General features: G+C 48.2%; 1 protein-coding gene and 1 long non-coding RNA gene across 3 annotated transcripts in view; one reads left to right on the top strand and one right to left on the bottom strand.

The window, feature by feature from the left end:
* The window catches only part of LOC127055794 (2-5A-dependent ribonuclease-like), an 821,333-nt gene that overhangs the window by 534,478 nt on the left and 274,083 nt on the right, over positions 1-12,772 (bottom strand). The gene's annotated exons all lie outside the window — the stretch shown is intronic.
* On the top strand, positions 6,826-10,793 carry LOC127055914 (uncharacterized). The gene is made up of 2 exons (XR_007775652.1): positions 6,826-8,734; positions 9,416-10,793. It is a non-coding gene; the product is annotated as an uncharacterized LOC127055914 (long non-coding RNA).

Consider the following 12,772-nt stretch of genomic DNA (forward strand, 5'->3'; position numbering starts at 1 on the left):
CCTGCTGCTGCCAAGCAGAAGATTATGAACTAATGTGGGGCTCAGATCCTGCCAACCAGAATTTGGGAGAGCTCCACAGGTTGTTTGTGTCCTAATGAGAAGTCATGAATAGAAAGCTCAAGACCAAACATATATCTAAAATACCCTGTCTTGGTCCTAATGAGCAGACTCTGCGGACACCTTGATTTGTTTTCAAATTTATACAAATGCACTGATTGTTACATCTTCCCAACCAGACTCCCAGTCGCCATGACGCATACTAGCCACCTGTCCCATCTTCCCCTCTGGCCACAGGTGACCTTCCATAAGATTTCTCATGCTTGCAAGTTCCATAGTGTGATTGTTCACTGCCTTTAATTTACTCCTGGGGGCATTCTGCGCCAAAAAATTAAAAATTATGAGCACAATATTTTAAAATTCTGCAAAATTCTGCAAGTTTTATTTGTCAGTAAATAAATGCAGGAGCTCCAGCATGGCAATGAGGAGCACAGGCCACTGGCTTGCTGAAGGTGGGAGATCACCCTGCAGCCCCCACGCCCCCAGGACACAGTTTCAGTGGTGAGCCCTACCCTGACACAGCACAAGGTCTGGGCCTGCCCCAGAATCACCCTGGGGCCCTGCCCCTCTGTGCCAGGTACACCAGGTGAGGGGCAGGCAGGCTCAACCAGGCAGGATCCAAGTGTGAAGAGGCTGTGTAGGGGGGATCCAGGTGTGGGTTGAGAGGATTCTGTGTGGGACAATCTGGGTGAGGAAGCTTAGTAGGGGATGTAGGTGTGGGGGGATCTCAATGCACAGAGGCTCGTTGAGGGGGTTCCAGGTGCAGGGACAATGGGACTCTGCAGGGGCTTCCAGGTGAAGGTGGTTGGGGCTCAGTGGAGGGGTCTGAGTGTGGGGTTCTGGGAGCGTGGGGCTTGGTGAGGGCGGTCTGGGTGCAGGTAGTTGGGGGTCAGTGGTGTGGTATGGGGGTCTGGATGTGGGGGCTTAGAGTGGTGCAGGGGGTGGAGCATCATGGTGGGAGTTTGAGTGCAGGGAGCTCAGTGGGGGTCTGGAGGAAGAGGTTCCAGATGTAGGGGGTCTCCAGATACAGAGGTTGAGGTTCAGTGGGGTGGAGTTCAGATATGGAGGGCTAGAGGGGTTCTGGATGTACCTGGTGAGGCTTGGCAGGGGTATCTGGGTATGAGAGGTCTGGATGAGTGGGGGTTGGGTGGATGGGGGAGCAGCTCCCCATACAGTGACCCCTCTTCCCACAGTTGAGGAGTGACGGGGGAAGGAAGCAGGGTAGGATGCTGAGCTTCCTGCAGCTGGGAGAGGTTTCTGGGTTCGGACACTGCCCCAGTCACTCCTTACTGGGGAAGAGGAAGTCCTGTCTTCCCCTGCCTCCAGCCCCACCGGGACTAGCAGCTGATCCCAGCTCAGGGTAGGAACCTCTGGCTGGTGATTTCTCTCTCCACTGGCTGTACCTCTCCACCAGCTGCTCTGGGTGCCTGAAACAATGTACCTGTGCAGCTAGGGAGTGATGTGTGACTGCTCTTGCAGATTCCCTTTGCTTCCCTGTCAGAAAGTCACTTTTCTGCAGGAAAGCAAAGAAGTTTCCAGGGGACATGAATTCTAAGCATGTGCAGTGGTGCAGAATTCCCCCAGGAGTAATTAATTTAATGTATGGGGCAACTATACAGGGGCAGTGCAGAAGTGGTGTTGTGTGTTAGCTCCTAGATGGGAACGTGGTGTGATGAATCCATGACTACATACATAGACACACCATGCTCACCAGCTAAACCTAAATCATACATATGCAGAATGTGGAATACATTGTCTGCTCTCAGTGTAACCAAGCTTCTAAATGAGCTAAAGGAGACTGATGAGGAGTTATTACTAACAAGGATGGGAGCTTTTTGAGAGGATGCCATAAACCCTAATCCACGTAGTTTGGCTATGTGTAAGCATGGGAACTTTGCACCTCTATAGTATTGTCAATCCCCAGTGGATAAAATCATGAGATGGGTTTTAAAATGATATTTTAAAAAAATTGAGTTTCTTTTCTTTGCCTTTTGGTTTCTGAGCCTTTCGAGTGCATTCAGGTCATGTTTTCAAATTTTTCTCTGGAACCAAGAGGGCTAGAAATTTTACTTTATATATATATAGATAGATATAAAACTAAGATTCTCCCAAAATCACAGAACTCAAGGAGCTGGGGCTTTATGAAAAATACCATATATTGCAAGACACTCAATGAAATCATGGGCATTGGAAACACTGAAGTAGCCTCTGAACTTTTGCACGCTTATGAGACAGGACCCAAGTAGTCTTTCCATCATTTCTCGCTTCCCTGTGTTGCTATGCAGAAAAGGAAGGGGAAGGGGCTAATTCATGCCAATAGAGGCTAGTCTTGGCAGGGAAAATGTAAAGGACATTAAATAGCAACCCTGAATGAAAAAGCAAGGCACCTTCTCCATTAACTGTGCCAGTAGAAGGCACCAGCCCAGGAGCATGCTGAAGCTCCGAACCTTTAACTCTGATGACTGGGGAGATTTATGAGCAATAAACCCAAATAAACATGCCTCCCTTGGAGGAGTGTAGTGAAGATTAATGGGACAGATCCTCAGCTGGTGTAAATCGGGTAGCTCCACTGACATCAACACAGGTACTAGAGCAATGGAAAGTGGCTTTTTGAATGAAATGAAGGTTTTCCTGGGAGAAAGTTTGTTTCACTGAAAAGTTTTCATTTTTTTGACAAAAGCAAAAAACAAAAGCTGAAAGTGGCTCTTTAGTTTGTTTCAGAGTAGCCGCCGTGTTAGTCTGTATCCGCAAAAAGAACAAGAGTACTTGTGGCACCTTAGAGACTAACAAATCTATTTCAGCATGAGCTTTCGTGAGCTACAGCTCACTTCTTCAGATGCACAGAATGGAACACACAGACAGGAGATATTTATACATACAGAGAACATGAAAAGATGGAAGTACGCATACCAACAGGAAGAGTCTAATCAATTGAGATGAGCTATCATCAGCAGGGGAAAAAAAAACTTTTGAAATGATAATTAGGATGACCCATAGAAGGTGTGAGGAGAACTTAACATAGGGAAATAGATTCAATTAGTGTAATGACCCAGCCATTCCCGGTCTCTGTTAAGGCCTGAGTTAATTGTGTCTAATTTGCATATTAATTCGAGTTCAGCAGTCTCTCTTTGGAGAGTCTCTAAGGTGCCACAAGTACTCTTGTTCTTTAGTTTGTGTTTCTCCCTTTCTTTCCCATCCGTTCCCTTTTTCCCTCTTCTCAGTAGTACTTTCGGTTTTCATTTTTTTATCCAAAGCATGACTTTTCTGTTGGCAGAAAATCAGAGATTTTTTCCCCAAAGGGGGGAGGGAGAGAGAGAGCAAGAGAGCGAGAATGAGATCTTTCCACCCTGTCCCATTAGCTACACTTGTTCTCAGCAGTTGAGGATCTGGCCCCATGTCTGCAGAGAGCAGAGCCGTAAGAAGGAATTTTTGCATCCAAGGCAAGGGCCGGCTCCAGGCTCTTCGGCGACAATTCAGCAGCGGGTCCCTGAGTCCCTCTCAGAGGAAAGGACCTACTGCTGAATTGCCACCGAAGAAGCAGCGGTGATAGAGCTGCGGCCAAAGCGCCGCCGATTGCGCCTTTTTTTTTCCCTCCGCCCCGCTTGGGCGGTAGAGCTGTGCCCCTCAGCTTTGCGCGCCCAAGACAAGTGCCTCACTCGTCTCGCCCTTGTTATAGCACTGGCAGAGAGCTTGGAAGGAGGTCAGTGTTAGATATGAAAGTGTGATTGTTCTACTTCCAGCTGCCACCCCTAACTACACAATGTCATAAACAGATAAGAAAAGTTAATAGCACAGAAGTACTTTATATCTCTTTGACTGTAAAGGGTTAACAAGTTCAGTGAGCCTGGCTGTCACCTGACCAGAGGACCAATCAGAGGACAGGATACTTTCAAATCTTGAGGGAGGGAAGTTTTTGTGTGTGCTGTTAGTTTTTGGTTGTTGTTCACTCTGGGGGCTCAGAGAGATCAGACGTGCAACCAGGTTTCTCTCCAATCTCTCCAATACAGGCTCTTATAAGTTCAGACTAGTAAGTACTAGGTAGATAAAGCGAGTTAGGCTTATGGTTGTTTTCTTTATTTGCAAATGTGTATTTGGTTGGAAGAAGTTCAAATGTGTATTTGGCTGAAAGGAGTTCAAATTGGTATTTTGCTGAAAAGATTTTAATTTGTACTTGAATACTTAGGCTGGGAGGGTATTCCCAGTGTCTATAGCTGAAAGACCCTGTACCTATTCCATTTTTTTAAATTTACAAAGATAATTTTTGCTGTTTTTTCTTTCTTTAATTAAAAGCTTTTCTTGTTTAAGAACCTAACTGTTTTTCTTATTCTGGTGAGACCCCAGGGGACTGGGTCTGGATTCACCAGGGAATTGGTGGGGAGAAAGGAGGGAAGAGGGAGAGAGAGGCTGATTTCTTTCTGTGTCAGGATTACTTTCTCTCAGGAAGAGTCTGGGAGCGGGAAAGAGAAGGAGGGAGGAAGGTGAATTGTCCTCTCTGTTTTGTGATTCAAAGAGTTTGAATCACACAGTGATCTTCCAGGGTAACCCAGGGAGGGGAAACCTGGGAGAGGCAACAGTGAGGGAAAGGGTTTACTTTCCTTGTGTTGAGATCCAGAGGGTCTGGGTCTTGGGCGTCCCCGGGCAAGGTTTGGGGGGGACCAGAGTGTACCAGGCACTGGAATTCCTGGTTGGTGGCAGAGCTACAGGTTCTAAGCTGGTGATTGAGCTTAGAGGAATTCATGCTGGTACCCCATCTTTTGGACGCTAAGATTCAGAGTGGGGAATTGTACCATGACACACAATAATGACATTCAGCAGCACAATGGTCAGCAGACCCCTTGTTCCCCAGAAAGACCCCCCCCCAAAGTGCCTGCCATCTCCATGTCCTAAATTATGATAATGGGACCCAGGCAGCTGACACTCAGTCCGAGAACTCCAGAAGAGGCAAAGTGGAATCCCAGCACATAAAACAAGTGCTGTACGTGTTCCAGCCCTGCCAGCCCCCAAAACTCCTCACCCCCACCCCATTCATGTGTTTCAAGTCTGCCCGGTAACGGTTAAACCGCCTCTCTTTCCCTCCACCATCCAATCAGCTTGCAGCCAGCACCCTGGGCCTTTGTGTCCCAAGATGTATAATACAAGCAGCTCTGGCTGAGCCTGGTGATCAAGTTGCATGGAACAACATGTTTTCCTCCAGCTTTGCTTGTTTTCTTCAGTGAGGGGGAGGGAGGGGGCTGTGTGAAGTTGGAAGCAGCCCACATGTCCCCCCGCCAGCTAGCTTCAGTCAGCTATTCTTTTGAGTTCTAACAGAAACCTCCCAATCTCCTTTTGAAATCAAGCAGGGCCCGCAGCCAGATCTGTGTTCCCTGTTTATGAATTGACTCAGCAAAAGCCAGGGCCAGCAAGGGGGGAGCAGGGAGGAGAGATTGAAAGAGGAAGGGAGGGATTGGCTCTTACCAGTTCTGAGTCAGACCAGATCTTTAAGACTTTCCTGCCTGCTGTTGTCCCCTTCCCAACTTTGCTGAGCTGTCATTCTCCCGTCCCCAGCCTGGCACCCGCAGTAGGAACTGCTACTCCCACAGTAAACATCCCGGCATATAAACACACACAGGGCCAGCTCCTCAGCTGCTGTAAATCAACAGACTTCACCAAAGCTAAAGAGATTTACACCCACTGAGGATCTGGCCTGGAAGCATATCATAGAAGTGTAGGACTGGAAGGGATCTCGAAAGATTATGTAGTCCAGACCCTTGCACCCAAGGCAGGGCTACTAATAACTAAACCATTCCTGACACAGGTGTTTGTTCTTTAAAACCTCCAGCGATGGAGATTCCACAGCATCTCTAGGCAATTTATTCCAGTGCTTAACTATCCTTGCAGTTGGGAAGTTTCTCCTACTGTCCAGCCTAAACCTCCCTTGCTGCAATTTAAATCCATTGCTTCTTGTCCTATCCTCAGAGGTGAAGGAGAACAATTTTTCACCCTCCTCCTTTTAACAACCTGTTACGTACTTGAACGCTGTTACCATGTCTGTAGAGCCAGGATCAGATATTAAGGTACAGTTCTGCCTTCTCCACTTCCAAGTCCCATGGCAAGTGACTGACAACCAGAATAAGAAGTGGGGGCCAGATCCTGAGCTGGCTTGAACTGGTAATGCTCCACTGACGTCATAGGAGTTCTGCTGGCTTTCACCAGCTCAGAATCTAGCCCCAGATATTAAGGTGCAGGTCTGGGTTCTTGTGGAGGATGAATAATAATCAGGTGTTATAAGATACAGGCCTTTTGCAGGGAATGTGAACCTATAAGTACTGAATGTGCATCCAGACCTGAGCCTTGCCCACCCATACCCTGTCAGGAACTAAGAGCTGGATATTTGGGAACTGTGGCTGTCACTGATTTGGAAATTTCCACTGAAGTCCAAGAATTGTATTTGCTGAGATGAGGAATTAATTGGGACTGGGAGAGCCCATAAGCAACAATTTTAGTGTGTGATTGGGTTTTTTCTTCTTCTTCTTTACTTTGGCAAGCGTAGCAGAGGGAAATATTTCTTGGATGTCAGAGAGCAGATTTTGTGTCTCTTATTTCCAGGCTAGCCAGCGGGTATGTGATCTGTGTACAGGCCCTGGTGTCCTAGCTATGTGTTGATTTATGCCCCCACACCCGCCCTGTTCCCTCTGGGAGTTTGAAACAGGCTGTGCCCCTTGCTGTTGTGATGGGTTATTTAGGGCCAGTGTTAGGCAACTCCCATTACTTACGTTTGCAGGAGGTCCTGGCTAACTCCACTAAGGTTGCCACTCATTCGGGAAGTCACAGGATGTCCTGATTTCTGTGGGTCTCTCCCAGTGGGCAGTTAAGTCGCCCAAATCATTTTGGATGCCATATTTCATCAGCATGATGTAATGGTGTTGGGTCAAGGCCTGGAGATACAAACATCATAGTTATTCTAGGAACAGGTTGGATTTAGGGACCGAAAGCTAACCTAAGTGGGGGGACACCAAAACCCTCCTTCCCTCCTGCAGCTGTTGCAGCTCTTGATCCGGGCTGAGGAGGATGCAGAGCAGGTAGGTCCATTCCTGGATGATGCCCCAGGAGCCTTGCACCCTTGTCATAAACAGATAGCTAAGGGTTAATGTTCTTTTACCTGGAAAGGAGTAACCTGAAACACCTGACCAGAGGACCAATCAGGAAACAAGACTTTTTCAAATCTGGGTGGAGGGAAGTTTGGGTGTGAGTTCCTTGTTCTTTGTCTTCTGCCTGTACTCTCTCGGCTATGAGAGGATTTTTCTGCCTCCTGCTTTTCTAATCTTCTGTTTCCAAGTTGTAAGTACAAAGATAGGAAGACCATAGGTTTGTTTTTTTTGTATTTACATGTGTGTAAGTTGCTGGAATGTGTTAAATTGTATTCTTTGTGGATAAGGCTGTTTATTCATATTTCTTTTAAGCAATTGACCCTGTATTTGTCACCTTAATACAGAGAGACCATTTTTAGGTATTTTTCTTTCTTTTTACATAAAGCTTTCTTTTAAAGACCTGTTGGAGTTTTTCTTTAGTGGGGGACTCCAGGGAATTGAGTCTGTAGCTCACCAGGGAATTGGTGGGAGGAAGAAGTCAGGGGGAAATCTGTGTGTGTTAGATTTACTAGCTTGACTTTGCATTCCCTCTGGGTGAAGGAGGGGGGTGGGGGGGAGCTTGGCTCTCTCTCTCGGAACCTATTTCCAGGACTGGAAATAGGGAGGGTGAAATCCCTCTGTTTAGATTCACGGAGCTTGCTTCTGTGTATCTCTCCAGGAACCCAGGGAGGGTCCACCTGGAGGGGAGGAGGGGGAAGGGAGATGGTTTATTCCCCTTTGTTGTAAGACTCAAGGAATTTGGGTCTTTGGGGTCCCCAGGGAAGGTTTTTGGGGGGACCAGAGTGCCCCAAAACACTCTAATTTTTTGGGTGGTGGCAGCTTTACCAGGTCCAAGCTGGTAACTAAGCTTGGAGGTTTTCATGCTAACACCCATATTTTGGACGCTAAGGTCCAAATCTGGGAATTATGTTATGACAAGGTCCATTCCTGGATGATGCCCCAGGAGCCTTGCACCCTCCAGATGACGCCAACCCCACTGAGATAGTAACTCCTGCGTACTGTGGAACAGCTAACAGGAAACCGATAGACGCATTGTGTGCTGCACACGGGAAAGGGCTGGGGGAGTTTTGTAGGGGCTGCATGTGGAGTGCAGAGGTGATGGGAAACCACAGTATTGCTGTGTGGCTGTTTTTGGGAATGCATGAGCAGTTTGATAGGCTGTCCTCTGCCATCTTCTCTGGCTGCAGGTGGATGGATAGGGAAGGGATGTACTTGTGTCTGATATCTAGCTATTCTCTTTTTACTAGTGAGTGGCTGACAATTGCTACATCTCTTTGTCAGCTGCAATATTGTGCCCTAGCAACAATGTTTCCTCTCCAGCTGTTCTTAGAAGTCAGTATCCATAGGTCTGCTTTCCAGTCAGTAAAGCTAGGGTGCTTCCTGCTGCAATGCTCTTCCTTCTGTTGGTGCTTGTCTCTCTGCTTTTATCCCAGCGGTGCCTGTTCAGATGAGCCCGCTGCTGGGAGATCCCACTCTGATATTAAGTAAGAGCTGTGCATGGATTTCGTTTTCATGAGAGTGACACACCAACAGGACTGGCACCAGTCAGGGTAAGTGCAGGACCCAGGCAGGCTCTGGTCACACATCTCTTCCCCTGTCTCTGAAACACCCCTGCCAGTCCAGTCCTGGGTTCCCTCCCACACAGATGTTTTTTAATCTGAATCCTAACCTGAAGAATGCTCCTGTTATGCCAATTCTAGGCTTCTGTGCAGCTCTGCAAAAATGGGCCTGGGTGTCTGACCATGCTAGGAGAGCCCCTGGCAGGTTTTCCATCAGACCCCAGATGGTATGTGCTGCAATGGAGCAGGGTGGAAGTTCAGTTAGCTGAGTAGATGTGCTCCTTAAAGTTGCCCGTGCTGGGCCCAAACCTGCGCCCACAGAAGTCAATGGGAGTTTGTTCTTGACTTAGACAGGAGCAGGAGCAGGCCCATGGAGCACAAGATATTAACTAATTAAAGGCTCCTTGACAATCCAGGATGCAAGTGTCCTCTCCTAAAATATTTCTCGCCTCCCTCTGCTGCCGATGTAGCCTTACAGATGTGCACCCTTGTGTTAAAGTGCCCTGTGTGATCTGTGCCTGTCACTTGAGCAGCATGCCCCCAGCACCTGGCACAGCCAGCTAGTGTTATATAAACTGTTTGTGTAGTGCGAGGCAATGAAATGGCCCGGAGGGATGAATTCGTTCAGTATATTCTGTGTCAGCATTTCTGATACTTCTCTGTCCTGCACAGGTCACATATGTTGGAACATGTTTTGCCCTGGCTTTCTCTGCAAACAGGAAATAACAGTTCTGCTGCAGCCCTGTGGTATGAAAGCTCATTACCAGGAAGAACTTCAGTGCAGTTAACATCTCGTCATACACTTCTCTCGTCAGGATGGTGGGCCTTGGTCAGCGTTTCCCCGGAGCGAGCAGGTTTCTCAAAGCTGCGCTTAGTGACAGGGTGAATACAACCTTTGCCAGCGCTCATTTTTTGATACTTGTGAGCTGTTTTCTCCTGGGTCCTGCCACTTCTGGTTCTTTTCCCCATGTTCCACTAAGTTCTCCCTGTACCCCCCTACACTGGAGGGAACATTGGCTCCTCCCCATCCCCTCCAGAGCCCTGAGGATACACCGGGGTGAAAGTAACTTAAAGGACTTACTGGTACGCCGGAGTCCTGAGTGGGACGTGGCCTCAACCGGAAGAGGTGGGGCCTTTCAAGATTTAAAGGCCCTGGGGCACTGGCTGTGGCTGGAAGCCCCATGGCCTTTAAATCACCCCAGAGCTCCCAGTTGCAGAGGCGGCTGGGAGCCCCGGGGCTCAGGGGCAAATTAAAGGGCCTGGGGCTCCAACCACTGCGGAGCTGTGGGCCCTTTAAATCACCACGGGAGCCCTGCCGCTGCTACCGCAGGATGGCAGGGCTCGGGCTAGGGCTGGGGTAGCAGCAGCAGAACTCAGGTGGGGATTTAAAGGGCAGGGAGCCTCAGGCCCTTTAAATCCCCTCTGGAGCCTGGCTGCTGCTGGGGTAGCGGCGGCAGGGCTCCAGCGGCGATTTAAAGGGCCAGAGCTCCAGGACCTTTAAATCCCCGCCTGAGCCCAGCTGCTGGAGCTCCGGCGGTGATTTAAAGGGCCCAGGGTGCCCTGCAGCAGCTGGAGCCCTAGGCCCTTTAAATCACCACTGGAGAAGCTGGTCCAGTCCAGCATGGCGTACCAGCTCTTGCTAGGATGCTGGACCAGACCGTACCGACTTATTTTCACCTCTGGGATACACACACACACCATTCTAAAACACATTTCTACACAAACACACACACACACACACACACACTTCCCCCATCCTAGAGCTCCCTCCTATTGTTCCTCATTCTTCAGCCACAAACATTAGTTTCTTTGGAACCCCTGCTCTCCTGAATCAGCCAGAAGAGGGTGCTGTGAAACAATGAGAAGCACTCCCTCCACCTATGGACTGAACCCACTGCCTGCACTTATCTCCCACCCACTGGCCAGGATCCAGAAGGGAACATGAGATAGGAATAGGGACTGGGAATTCAATTGGCATTTCCTGTACAGACACTGAGACCACCATCAAAGCTGACCCAGCAATTTCACCATTAAAACTGCTGTCCCGCTCCTGCTGCCTCTCTAGCCTGTTTATGCAGTGCCTGTTGACATTGTGCAAATGAGTATGACTGAGGCGTGTTAGTGAGTGCTGGTGCAATAGTGAGATCTCACCTGAGCCCAATTAACAGGAGAGAAAAGCAAGCTCAGGCTGGCTTTTGATAACAGCAAAGCAAAACAGCAGCAGTGAAAACCCCCAGCTGCTGAATCCCAGAAGCCTCTGGCCTTGGATTCTGATCTGATGCTGATGGCAGCCTCCAAGTCCCATTCTTGCCTTTGTACTGGGCTCCTGTTCTAATTGGCTGTTTTCCTGGCGTGGTGTATAGCATTTGTCTTGGTAACTCTACGCTGCCTTCAAAGGGAAAAGGAAAGAAAGAGCTGGAATTGCCACTATCGAGGAAACCACAGCAATAAATAACAATTCCTGTCCGTCACAACAGTAGGATGGGTCAAGAGTGCTGGCCCGTCTTACCATTTTCCAGTGTAGACTGGGCCAGACACTGCGATTCTTTTCAAGTTGCTGAACATTCCCCCTTGGCTGGGTGAGTGGATCTGTTAGGTAATAAAGCAAGTCCTCACTCACCTCTCCAGCACCCGAGTTCGTGCGGAGTTGGTATGGGGCACACAATTCTGTCAGAGACCAGACACCAATGCGTTGATCAACGGGCTCACACTATCCTTAGCTCTAAAAAGCTTTAGATTAAGTGTGGCCCCTTTATTAGGGGTGAGCATCAATATTTATACACAGAAGTAAACAAAGTGATTAACAAAAGATAATGGTCATGCATAATTAATCAAGATTTTACAGGAAAAGCAAGTTAACAAGTAAATGCATAGAGATAAAGGCTAATGGCTACTAGGGAAAGGGGGTGTCATGAGTAGTTTGCAGGTCAGTGCTTTGTTCAAAAGGGTTCAGGAAGGATTATGCAGAGACAGTCAGTCTGGGTGTGTTTTGGCTCCCCAAAGTTCACCAAAAGTTTAGACCCAACATTCCTCCATTTGTAGCTTTGAGATAACTATTAATCAAAAAGCTACACCCTATTTTAAGATCTCAAGGGCCGCTTGGCAATTTTAGCCTGGGCCAATTTGAAGAGAGTAAGGCTTTTAGCTGAAGTGGGAAAAGAATAAACTGACTTACATGAGTTTATGAGGGAGGGGACACACTGAATACAGCAACACAGTATTATAAGGACTACTATGGCCCCAACAACACCCACCAAGAGTTTTTTTTAACCCACCCAAATCCGGGCAGCCAATTTCATAAGGCTCCCCACCAATCATAAGGTGGCTGGCCAGAGGAGTAGTTTTTAGCCATTTCCCTTAGGTGTTTGGTACGCTGAAAAGTGTTAGAGTAGGTGTCATTTACAAAAACACAGCATTCTTCATAAGCAGAAAATAAACTAAAAAAGCATAAAAAAAACATACAGTTGTCAGAATAAAGGGTCCTCTCATTTTTTTCGAGTCAATTTAAGTCTAATGTCTGAGAGAGGTAAGCTGGTCCACTGGTCGAAGGCAGTGTCCTCAGTGGTGACAAGAGCTGCTGGTCCGTCACTGTGGTCCACTACGGCTGGCTTGACGTGGGAGTGGTGGATCCAAGATTTGCGTCCTTCCAGGAACACTGCAGTCTGGGTTGTTAAAAGAACCTGGTGGGGTCCAGTAAACCTTGGCTGGAGGGTGTCGTCACGAACGAACTTTTTGGCCCAGACGAAGTCCCCTGGTTGGAACGGGTGGATCTGTTCCTCCAGCGGCACGGTCTGGGAAAACTGCGAGGCTTTCCAAAGGGTACGGAGGCGGTTAAATGATCCCCTCCCAATAGTGAAACATCAGCACGTGGTAGCGCCCCGCCTTTGAAAGGGGGGGTGTTCATAGAGCAGTTCAAAGGGGGATAATCCCAATGCGCGGGTTGGGCGAGTACAAAGGTGAAACAGGACCAAGGGAAGTACCTGAGGCCACTTTAATCCTGTTTCCTGACAGTATTTAGCCAATGTAAAC

This window comes from Gopherus flavomarginatus, chromosome 7 (genome assembly GCF_025201925.1).
Source record: "Gopherus flavomarginatus isolate rGopFla2 chromosome 7, rGopFla2.mat.asm, whole genome shotgun sequence".
Lineage (NCBI taxonomy): Eukaryota > Metazoa > Chordata > Testudines > Testudinidae > Gopherus > Gopherus flavomarginatus.